Genomic DNA, 12,304 nt, shown 5'->3' on the forward strand with positions numbered 1-12,304 from the left:
GCGTACAGAGGAACAGTATCTAGTAAGGATATCCTGGTCAAGAAGACGTCACACGAAGAAAACAATTTCAATCTATATATAAATGCAAAATATACAACTACATGTGTATGCATCTATACACAAAAACATATAGATATATTATATGCCTATATGTCTATATACATATACGCCTAATGTACGTGTGTACATAGATATACTTCACAAATCTTTATGTATGCACACACACACACACGCACACACAAACACACACAGATGAGTGGCAAGAGCAATATATGTATATATGTGTGGTTACATGTCGTCAATCGTTGTGTGTGTGTGTGTGTTCTTTCCTTGACGCCAAATCTGTTTTTGATTTTCTTTCGTTTATTCGGACGGTGATTTTCGAGGAAGACTACTTACAGAGAAGTATCGTTTGACCAGAGGGTCTTACTGAGAAGACGCCTTATGAAGAAAGCAGCCTCGATCTGTTTTTCAACGAGTCCATACCCTTCGAGTTCCATTTGCGAGCGTCCGACGTCAATCGTCGCAAGAATTTGGTAGTTCGGAGAAGTACTCATATGGGTGTAATACGCTTCTTTGAACGACGCATGCACGTGAGACTCGAACAAATCGTCATTTACTAACACCAGACTCCCCTGACGTAAAGACGTGAGGCTCTTATGCACCGAGTGCGTTGCATAGACACGTACGCGTACTGGTGAAGAAGGGTTGGATACAATCGCGTTGATATCAACTTCGAGGCCGGAACTTCGTCTAAATGACGTGTGCCGAGTTCCGCGCACAGAGACGCATACAGCGTGTCGTACTTGCCTTCACTGAGCTGTTAGAGTTTGGTGTGTGTGATGATATGCATAAGAGAGAGAGAAGCACGAAACGTGTGCAAGAAGACGTATGTAAATAACGAGAGTTACGATGCATATCAGAAAAGCACGCACACCATCAAGATGTTCAATGTACATAGCACATACGAGCTCAGATTATAATTTTACAGTATTTAGAGAGGAGACCACAAAAAAAAAGAAGAAGACGAACAAGCGGGTATATGGGTCATGTATGGTGTTTTGTTTATAGTGAAAAGCATGTTGAAACATATTGTAAACAAGTTCATGATAGTGCAACAATATTTTAAAAAATTATGTACACAGAACATTTTGCATCATTCCATTCCCATAAGAATAAATGTGATATACACAGTTTTAGAATGATAGTGAGGGTGTTATTTATTCGTTCATGACATGAGTGGTTATTACAATGTGTGCATATACATATATACATTGTAATAGGTGGTGCATATATATATATGTAAGTACATGTACATGTGGAAGAAGGATTTCACATGTTTAGTGAAAAGAAAAAACCGGGGCCGGGTAGATTCGTTTTGGTTGGGAAGTGGAAAATCAGCAAAACGCGTCCCGATAGTCCAAAGCGTCGGGTAGTCGATCATCCACAAGAAGAAGAAGTAGTAGTAGGAATTGTAGCAGTAGTGTATGTAGTAGTTATGGTTCCGGTAGTAGAAGCAGAAGTAGTGGTTGTCGTAGTAGTAGTAGTAGTACCAGTGAGAGGAGGACGTAGTAGTAGTAGTAGTCGTAGTAGTAGTAGTAGTAGTAGTGGTAGTCGTAGTAGCAGCAGTAGTCGTAGTAGTAGTAGTAGTAGTCGTAATCGTAGTAGTAGTAGTCGTAGTGGTAGTAGTAGTAGTGTAGTCGTAATCGGTAGTAGTAGGAGTACCATTCGTAGTTGTAGTGGTAGTAGTAGTATCACCGATGAATTTATTTGGTGCATGCGGAGGGCGGGGAGAGGAAATAAACACACAAACACACACAGACAGACAAGTAGACGCAGAACTGAAGCGGAATGTATACGAAGGATGAAATATGAAAACAAACACAAATTCAAAGGCAAAAGTAAAAAAAAAGAATACACAGAGATACAAAAAAGGGAGAAAACAAGGAAAACTGTATATGGTGTTGTTAACAGGTGCTTGAAAACGGTATGAAGAAGAGAGCGCCAATAGAATCGTAGTATATACACATATACCCACATATATACATATATTCATACATGCATGCAGCCATACAACCATACATGAGCTCATAGACATATACGTAGCAGCACACACACACATATACAGGTGTACACAAACATATACACGCATACACAAACATATGTAGACGCCACACATACACAGTTATATATATACACACACATAGAGGCATACACCCATGTATATATAGGCTTACATACACATGAATATATATATACTCATATATGGGTTCAAACAAATAGATGCATACACCATATATGCATACATATATACATATATATATATAGATGCACACACTCGTATATTGATATACATACGTAGAGGCATACACCCATGTATATATAGGCTTACACACAGACATATATATATATATATATGCATACACTCATATATAGGTATACATACATAAAGGCACACACCCATAGAGACATATATCACATATGTAAGCGTATACGCACATATATGCAAGCACCTACACAAATACATGCGTATGCACTAAGAGGCCTACACCCAGATCGGCAGGCACGCATTTATGGATATACATCACACACATACCTGTAAGATACACGCAGACCCATGTATATATATATATATGTACACCACATATAGAGATATGTGCATACACACATAGAGGCGTAGACACATACAGGCATACAAACAGATATCGGCATACACCTACATCTATCTGCTTGCACACATATACATATACACCAGATACACAAACATATGCATACATACATAGAGGCGCACACACATATGTACGCATCCACACGTACTTCAGCATACACACGGAAATGCGCATACACCTATATACGCATATACACATATATGCATACACACACATATAGGCATACACACATATACGCAGACACATATAGGCATACACACATATACGCAGACAGACACATATAGGCATACACACATATACGCAGACAGACACATATAGGCATACACACATATACGCAGACAGGACACATATATGCATACACACATATACGCAGACAGACACATATAGGCATACACACATATACGCAGACAGACACATATAGGCATACACACATACAGGCATACACCTACACCGGCATACACATATATATATATATATGGTTTCATACCCAGCTATAAGCAAACAGACACATATAGGCATACACACCGAGTAGCTGCATATAATACGCGTCTACCGGTAATACGCACACACACGCACACACACACATACACAAATAAAAATGGGGCTGATAAATTCAAGTTATGTATATATATACGTATATATATATATACATGTGTACATAGCTGTATATGTGTGCAGCATGTGTATACGTATACTATCTTGCGACTAAGTCGGTAACAGTGCTCTCTCTCTTTGCAAGATCATAACATTTAAGGGTTGACATGCACTGGAAGAAATCATAAGTAGATATATATTAGATGCATATGATTAATACAGTACGATTAGACGACTTACGTATCATATATATATATATAAAACACATCTAGATATGTGTGCAGCATGTATATGCGCATCCTACCTCTTTGATATTGTTAGTAACATGTCTCTCTCCATATATATATAATATATACATATACACAAATATATGTGTATATACATATGTATATATATATATATATATAAATATGTGAATTCTTATATGTGAACATATATATGTATATAGTTTTACATATATTTATATATATATAGTAGATGCATAGATGTGAGTAGTACGATTACAGGACTGACTTACATCCAGAGGTTTCCTATGTTTGATTACTCGATATATGAAAAAGATGAACTGACCCTTCTGCATATGCCGCTACCAGCATACACGAAGATGTATGTATGCATGTACGTATGTATGTACGTATATAGATAGAGAGAAGAGAGAAAGGAAAGAAGAGAAGACAGGAGAGAGAGAGACAGAGAGAGGAAAAACGAAAGGGGGAGTGAATATGCATTTGAAGTTTTTACTTCTGAGTAGATGATGTATGAAAAGAATATACTTACCCATCTACGTATCTCGCTAGCAGCGTACATGGCAGTACGACGGCGAAGTATCGGGTGGAACGTTGCGTATGAATACCAGGCTTCATCAAAGAGAAAATAAGGTCTGGCTTGATGGCAAGACATTCTTCTATAACTCTTTTGACGTTGTAGACGATCCCATCGAATGTGCAGTTTGTTAACACAAGTAATTTAACTTGATGTAGACGACCGGCAGCACGGTATGCCAGCAGAGCCTTCTTAATATCCGCTAGAGACACTCCTCCATACATCGAATAACGATGTAAAGGGGTATGCATCCAAGTAGCACGGGCCAGCACCCCCGCAAGCACAAAACCGTAGTGATGACTCTTATGACAGTCTCGATCTACTAGTACCACATCTCCGGGTCGTAGTATTGCCTGCATGGGCGGCGCATATATACAAACAGCACACACACACACATATTGAGATAGACAGCACGTGAGAAGAAGTATCTAATGATAGTGATTGGAGAATAGCAGAGAATCCTCTAGGCATTCACATATACACATATATACGCACCTACACACATACATGTGTATCCCTCACATATACACACACATACGTACACGCATACACATACACGCACATATATATAAAGACACGCACAACACACACGCAAAGATGCGGAAGCGAAAGATAACTCGGAAATCACATTGAGATTCAACGCACATATACACATGTACACTAACACATATGCACATACATACAAACACAAGTACACATACACACACACGTCTGTCTGTCTATCTGTCTATCTGTCTCTCTCTCTCTCTGTCTCTTCTTCCTAAAGACTTTTCAAGCTTCTTGCTCTCAGTCCTCTCCTCCCTTCCTCCACATATGTGACCACTCTAGCTCCTTCTTCTTCCTCTCCTCCCTTCTCCTCCTCTTCCTCTCTTGTTTGTGCTCTGGCTCTAACGTGTTATCTTTATATGACTAGCTACGGCCAACGCTACTACTCTAAGACGACTCCAGTCCTCGCGACTAAACAGTTAGCTACAGTCTTCCCCTCCTCGAATACTCCAAATAGTAAGCTCCACCCATTTACCCCTTAGCCATACTCCTCTTGTCTTACAAACGCGGCTGGCACCAGTTTTTTCCCGTCTAATACGCTCCTCCATTTTGCCCGACTAGCTAGCCACTGCCTTTTCTTCTTCTTCTTTCGATACTCCTCTCTTCTCGCGTAGATTCGCTATCTTTCACTTTTCTCTCCTCTCCGTCTGTGCCTCAATAGTGGCTCCAGAGTTTGCGACCAAAACACACACTCATGTTTGGAGGTGTCTCAACGAGTAAGCGTACGTAAGAAGCCAGAACTCGAAGACCTTCTTTTGCTTTTTCCATCATCTCTCCTTCACTTTTGCATTACACAACCGTACATCTACCAGCAAATGTACAATAAGGCTCTCTCTCTCTTTATATATTATATATATGTGTTTATGTGGATGAATATCTGTACAGCTGGATGTGTGGGTGTGTAGTAATGTATCTCCAAGAGAAGGGTGAGTACTAAGGGGAACGTAGAGACTTTTTCTTTGCACATACCTCCATCGTGAGTATTTCTGCAGTGTGTGTATATATATGTGGGAGATCTATAAACATCTACGTTTCTAGTATGCTTTGTGCCCTACTGCTACAGGAGGAGGAGAAGGAGGAGGAGGGCGAGGAGTGACGAGATGCAGTAGGAGATTTCGTTGTGCTTTGAGAACAGCGCGTTCTCTCTGTTCTTTTTCCTTTAGTAGAAGCCGTATAAAACTTCTACCTGTTCTGAGTGTGGATCCTTAGGGGCCCTCTCTCTCAGTCTTCCTCCAGAAGGGGTCTGTTTCCTCTCTTCTCTATGGAGGAATTTTTTAAAGCATTGCGGGGTTTTTCTGGATAAAAGTGAAGAGATGTACCTGGAGCACAATCTTATTGGACGTGGAAGTTCCATTCGTAACGAAGAATGCATAACTGGCGTCAAAGGCACGCGCAGCGAGTGTCTGCGCCTCAAGCAGAGACCCGTGAGGATCCAAGAGAGAGTCCAGGCCGCCACAAGTTGCACTGCTTTCGGCCTTGAAAAGGTTGACTCCGTAGAAATCGATGAGACCTTGTATCCACTTACTCCGACGCACACTATTTCCTCGTGAGATGGCGAGTGCGTGGAAGACACCGATAGGTCTTTGGCGTAGTGCTGCAAAGCCTCAAAGAAGGGGCACTTCATTTTGTTGCGTACGCCCGCTAATATCGCTTCATGAGTGCAGAATGATCGTCATTAGGAAAGAAGGCTCGCTTCACTAAGTGAGAGACAGCCTCCAGAGAACCTAGCCCCATGGCTGTACAGACGCAGAAGATGTCTACGTTGGCTCGACACTGGCTAATAGCGCGAACGAGCGTTGGTAGTATCGCTGCACCTGCACGCATCTTGGTCACTGGCTGCTCCACGAACATCTCCATGCCTCTGACAAAACACTCGAAGCCAAGTAATGCATGGCGATGTTGCTGATCGAGCCACTGATCACGCTGGAACTGCTGCCAATGCTGTTGCAGCTGCTCTGTGTGCCATACATTCTCCGGTGCGAGTCCACCGCCCAGTCCCCCTACTACGGTACCTCCGATGTTATAACCAGTTCCTCCATTTACATCAAACCCACCCCCATTACCGCCGTTTCCACTGACCCCGCCCTCCTCTCCTGCAGGAGTAGTAGCAGTACTCCATTGCTGCTGGTGCTGTTGTTGGTGGTGATAGTTGTTGTTTGGTGGTGATGAATAAGGTCCATCACCACGACGACGACCACCACTACTTCGTGTATGTTGAGAGTTGATGGACTGTATCTGTTGCTGGGGTTGATGCTGCTGCTGTGGCTGAACACTACTACTGGTCTGAAAAGGAGAGACCAGAGAGGACAGAAGGAGGCGATGGAGGTGGTAATGGTGCTGGATGCTTGTCCACGGGCACATTGTCTTGCAAAACGACTGCCAATATATCAGGATTCACGATAGTTGCAAGCAGTGCACGACGAACACTATCTACTTCCACGATCCGATATACCAACTGAGAGTCACTCGTCTCCTTGGCAGAGAGTCTCCGTAGCTCTGCAGCTAGATTCACACGGTAATCAGAACTTCGAAAGCTGTAGGGAGGGACGACCACTAATACGTAGAAACAGTGTTGTCGTCCTTGCATGCTTCCTGTATTCATGGCAGCATCATCGACACGCAAAAGAGAAAAAATATGTTCCGTTCTTAAAAAAAAAGAAAAAAAAGAGAACATGTTCATGAAGACCTACAATACGATGCTTACCAGGGAGAGACAGAACGCTGTGGGTAAATAATATTCTATGAGGCGGTATACACAGATTGAGATACAGAAAGAGAGAAGAACAACTGGGGCAGAGATATATATATTTATATGAATAAACAAGAGTAATGAGTACAATATAATGCTTGCAAGAGAAAAACCGAATGATATTGACGTGAAGTGTTGTTGTATGTGGGGTAACGTGACAGAGATGGAGTGAGAGAGAGATACATATATAAGAGAACCTAAAGTAGAATGCTGTAAGAGAGAAGCAGACTGCTATTTATATGAAATGTTATATGCAGGGGTGGTAATAATAATTATTACAGAAATATTATATTCCCCACTTCCTCAGAAAAAGCTCTCTCTACAAGGCAACACTCGCATCATATACATACGTATATATGTATATATATATGTATATATGAGAGAGACAGAGTTTCAGCCGAAGAGGCAAAACAAAAAACAAGAACGTGCCGGAGAAGGAGAGAAGGAGAAGGGAAGAAAGAGAAAAGAGTCGTCTCAAGAAGAGACCCCCGATCACACATCAAATTCAGGGGAGAGGGAGGTGTACTACATCCATATAAGAGTGCAGCCTATATATACATATATATATATATGCATCTATGAATATATATGTGTATAAATATATATATATGCATGTATCCCTATATATATCTATATATCTATGTGTATACATATATATGTATGTAAATATATATGCATGTGTATCCCTATACATATATAGATATATGTAAACATATATATACGCGTATGTATATATATATATATGTATATGTGTATATGTGGAACTAGGCAGCTGAGAGAAGAGAATATGATGAATAACAGAATAGCATGCAGAAGTAGAGTGATCAGAGAGGAGGACAGTGAATACGAATAGTTTTAAAGAGTATCATTTCTTGTGAGCAGTATATTACAGTATTGCAGATACATGGAAACACAGACACTTCTTCAAAACCGTAAGAGACAGAGTGACTGACTTCATGCGTGCGGTAAAACCGAAAAGTAGAGAAGAGCTACAACACGGTCACGCACTCTGCTCGCAAGTTATATGAAGTGTTTATGGCAGGTTTATTCTTCTTGTGTGTGTAATATATAGAGAGATATAAACATATGTATGTATGTATATAGGAAGATACATATATATGTGTGTATATAAATTTATATACAGACATATGTATATCTCACTGATAAGTCTAGTAACTCGTGCATATGGTGTCTCGAGTTATTGGCTTCGGTATGACACAGAAGAGAGTAGAAAATGAAAACTGGTTGCACGCGTGCATGCAAGGCCTGCACCATTATGTACAGAGGAAGCTACACTTAATTAGCTTCTCTACTTTCTGTCTATGATGCACATATATACACGCACACAGACACACACACACACACCACGTGCAACACAGACATGCACACCCTTGATACTCCCCCCACCCACACACACACATATATACACATACGCGTACATGCAGCAATACATCCACACAGGTACACGCAAACACATACATAAGCGCACAAGTAGGAGCCAGCCACACTAATTCACTACTTGTGTGCAAGCCTATCTATTTGAGTGGGTATTAGTTCAGGGTGCGCATGTAAATCTTGAAGTAAAAAGAGACAAAGGCCGAAAAAACGTCTGAAAAAAATTCTTTTACATGACTGAAATCACACACAACCTCCCACCTGAACGTCGTGCGTGCATGATGTACCCATGCTGGCTGTCGTGCTCTTTTTCAGCAGAGAAAGTGAATGTAGAAAGAAGCAGCAGCAGCCTCAGCACCATCAGCAGCAGCCTCAGCACCATCAGCAGCAGCATCAGCAGCAGCAGCAGCGCACCCCATGTGCACATTTGCAGCAGCTTCAGTAGCAGGCTTCCTTCTACAATAGATCCATAATGACATTTCTGTCGCCTTTGCAGCATATTTGCCGCACATCCCGGGTTCAGGAAGATTATGCAGCAGGTATTTCAACATATTCAACAATACACCAACTGCGCTCAGAGAGCCATGAGTGAATAGTGGCCGGTACCCAACATGTGTATACACTATGACCGTTGTGTAGAGGTAGGTCAGCACACATCGAAACAGGTGTGTGCGCATACATATATATATATATATATTTATATAACGTTGCCAAGTTTTTCCACATAGCCGTTAAGTACGCTACATATAAAAGCACACAGGGACACATGCTTTACTATTGCACATAGAGGTTACGTGCGCAGCACCTGGTGCATACGGAAACATGTGTGTAAACAGCGTAGCTTTTATTAATGCATTTAGTCGCTAAAAATGCTGTTCGGAAAGATCTTTTGTTTGATTGTTCAAGAAAGATACGACATAAACGTGTGTGAATGTAGATGGATATATACATGCAGGGCAGCAGTGACATGCATACACACACCCACAGACAGACGCACAGAAGCTGTTAGATTCGAGCAGCCTACACGGGACTCACACACATAAACTCTCACACATATACACACGTAACATGAGGCTTTGAAGGCTTCTACGTGCAAGGCTCTCCTAGGCTTATATTCAGCATCATAATAGAAGTACATCTGTGATAACTTATGATATTTTCACTATATATGGACTCATATGTAGATGGCAGCGCAATGGTGCTAATAACGCGATACAAGTGAACACCTTCGTACACAATAAACATTCGGCAAAACCTTTGTGTTGTTCTTACGTGCGTATGTACACCCAGAAAAAAATATGTCTCCACATAAATTCAAACATACATAAATATACTTATGTGTCTATACTGAAATATACATATATGTATGAGGATTCAATGTCCGTATATATCGACGGAGGCTGCCGACTGCTATTGTAAATACTGCACGGGCAACCACCCATTCGTACATTTATATACGTTTAAATGTATACACATGTACCTCTCTCTCTCTCTATATATATATATATGTGTATTATGTGTCATTAAAGCATTGCGTATGAGTAGAAATAGAGTTTGTGGACATAAGAGTGTGGAAGACAAACATCGTGATAATTGTCATGGGGTCGAAAGCATACCGAAAACAACGGCACAACAGAGTCACATGCAAGAGAAAACATGGCTCGTCACCTCACGCAGTAGCAGCAGTAGGTATACTGGCATAGTGGCTCAAACAGAGGTATACTCCTACTCTCGCATACAGACACACCCACAGAGGCACATATATACTACACCAACAGCCGCACGTAGTTGTTCTTGCGTGGAAGGTCCTGATGAAACGTCGTTGTTAGAACTGGTTGGGCATATCTACTACATATAGAAGTGTAGAGCTTCTGTATAGAGAGAGAGGTGCTATCACCATAAGGAAAGAGTGCTACGGAGCTGTATGGCTGTTGTCTGGGTGAATGTAGAATGCTTCTCGACAAGAAGTACGATAAGAACGACGTCCTCGTAGAAAAAAATATGCACCACGGTGAGCGCACGAGCGGTGATATTACCAGTTACAGAAGACATGGACGCCGTGACTGAAGATATCAACACTCCAGCGCTGTCGAGTTTGTTATCCTTTGCAAGTTCTCTGACCTCCTGCACTTTTTGCATGCCTTCAACACCCCAAAACCACTCCAACTGAAGAAAAAGAAAAAGAAGAAAAAATAATCTCAGACATACACACAGAAACAGACAGACACAGACACACACATACACACACGCACACACATACATACGCTGACACAAGGTGGCTGCGCCCTGCCAGCGATAGCAATGCGGGTCCTTCAGGTTCTCGTTCGAAAACCGTGTCACTGTGCAATTGAATGTCCACCCTACCAGGGGTGTCCGAGATACACACGCGCACATGTACTCGAACACACAAATGTATATGCAAACATACATATATAGAGAAGGAAGCTGACTACGTGGGGTTGCCACACACCACCCACATACACATGCCCCCAGCTGAAAGAATGGATCTGCACTTTCTGCTCCATGGACGTTGTAAACGGAGCCTCCACATTTTTGCAAGCATTGTTTGTATTGAGACAAAAAGTGTGTCTCAATGGCAGTTCCAAATGAAAAAAAATATACATACATAGGCATTTCCGTATAAAGTCGGTGTGCAATTATTAATGAATAGAGATCAGATTAGCACATACAAACCTCCACATACACATACAAGCCCACCCGGCATCACGCGCATTCGCACGCACATAACAGCACCTACAATGATGCTTCCTCTGGAGCATTATTTTTTGTGTGTAGTGAAACTTCTTCTTCTTCTTGGGTAGGGTGCACGAGAGGCGCACAGTACTACTTACAGAGGAAACACAGTATCAATGAATACTTGTTTACCTGCTCAAGACAGTTGAGGGCAGCATCAACTTTGTCTCTGCGTCCGAGAGCAACATGCGCACTCAGAGCCTGCCAGAGTTCTTCTCTCAACATAGCTACGTATGTGGTTTCGGAGCTCATGAAATCTTCATCAGCCTGAGCAAAAGTGTCAGCCCTGCGAAGCACGCGTAGCTCGGGGAGTTCCTCATCTGCTGCGAATGAAAGTGCTCTACCAAGTTCTGCTTCTACTTGCTTTCGATCACCCAGTGTAGCCCCTCCACCCCCCCACCCCCTTGGTCCCCGACTTTTGCTTGCAGGTGTGGGGGTGGCATGCTGGCCATACAAACCCTGTGCAATATCGTCTGCTGCAGGTGTGACTTCATGTCTTCCTCCTGACTCTCCATGAGGTCCTGATGATGCCGTAGGCGTCATTGGTCCGGGAACTGGCCGGGCAATACCGGCCGCAGACGCTAATGACGATGATGAGGGCTTTGTTTTTTTCGACGAAGATGCCCGCAGAAGATCGCCTACAGGGAGAATTTCTGCACTTTTCGCTTGAAAATTCCCAACAAATGTATGAGGTAGAGCCTCTTCTGCTTTCTGCATTCTACCACCTGCGGATAGGCGATAGTCACACAGCGCCGCTGTGGTACCAGCAGTCGTA

At 42.1% G+C, this 12,304-nt stretch overlaps 1 pseudogene; it reads right to left on the bottom strand.

Annotated features, from left to right (window-relative positions):
- Nucleotides 1-363: 363 nt before the first annotated feature.
- On the bottom strand, nt 364-12,072 carry LOC131478951 (uncharacterized; annotated as a pseudogene).
- Between the last annotated feature and the right edge of the window lie 232 nt (nt 12,073-12,304).

Source organism: Ochotona princeps, unplaced genomic scaffold (genome assembly GCF_030435755.1).
Source record: "Ochotona princeps isolate mOchPri1 unplaced genomic scaffold, mOchPri1.hap1 HAP1_SCAFFOLD_4803, whole genome shotgun sequence".
In the NCBI taxonomy this organism is placed as follows: domain Eukaryota; kingdom Metazoa; phylum Chordata; class Mammalia; order Lagomorpha; family Ochotonidae; genus Ochotona; species Ochotona princeps.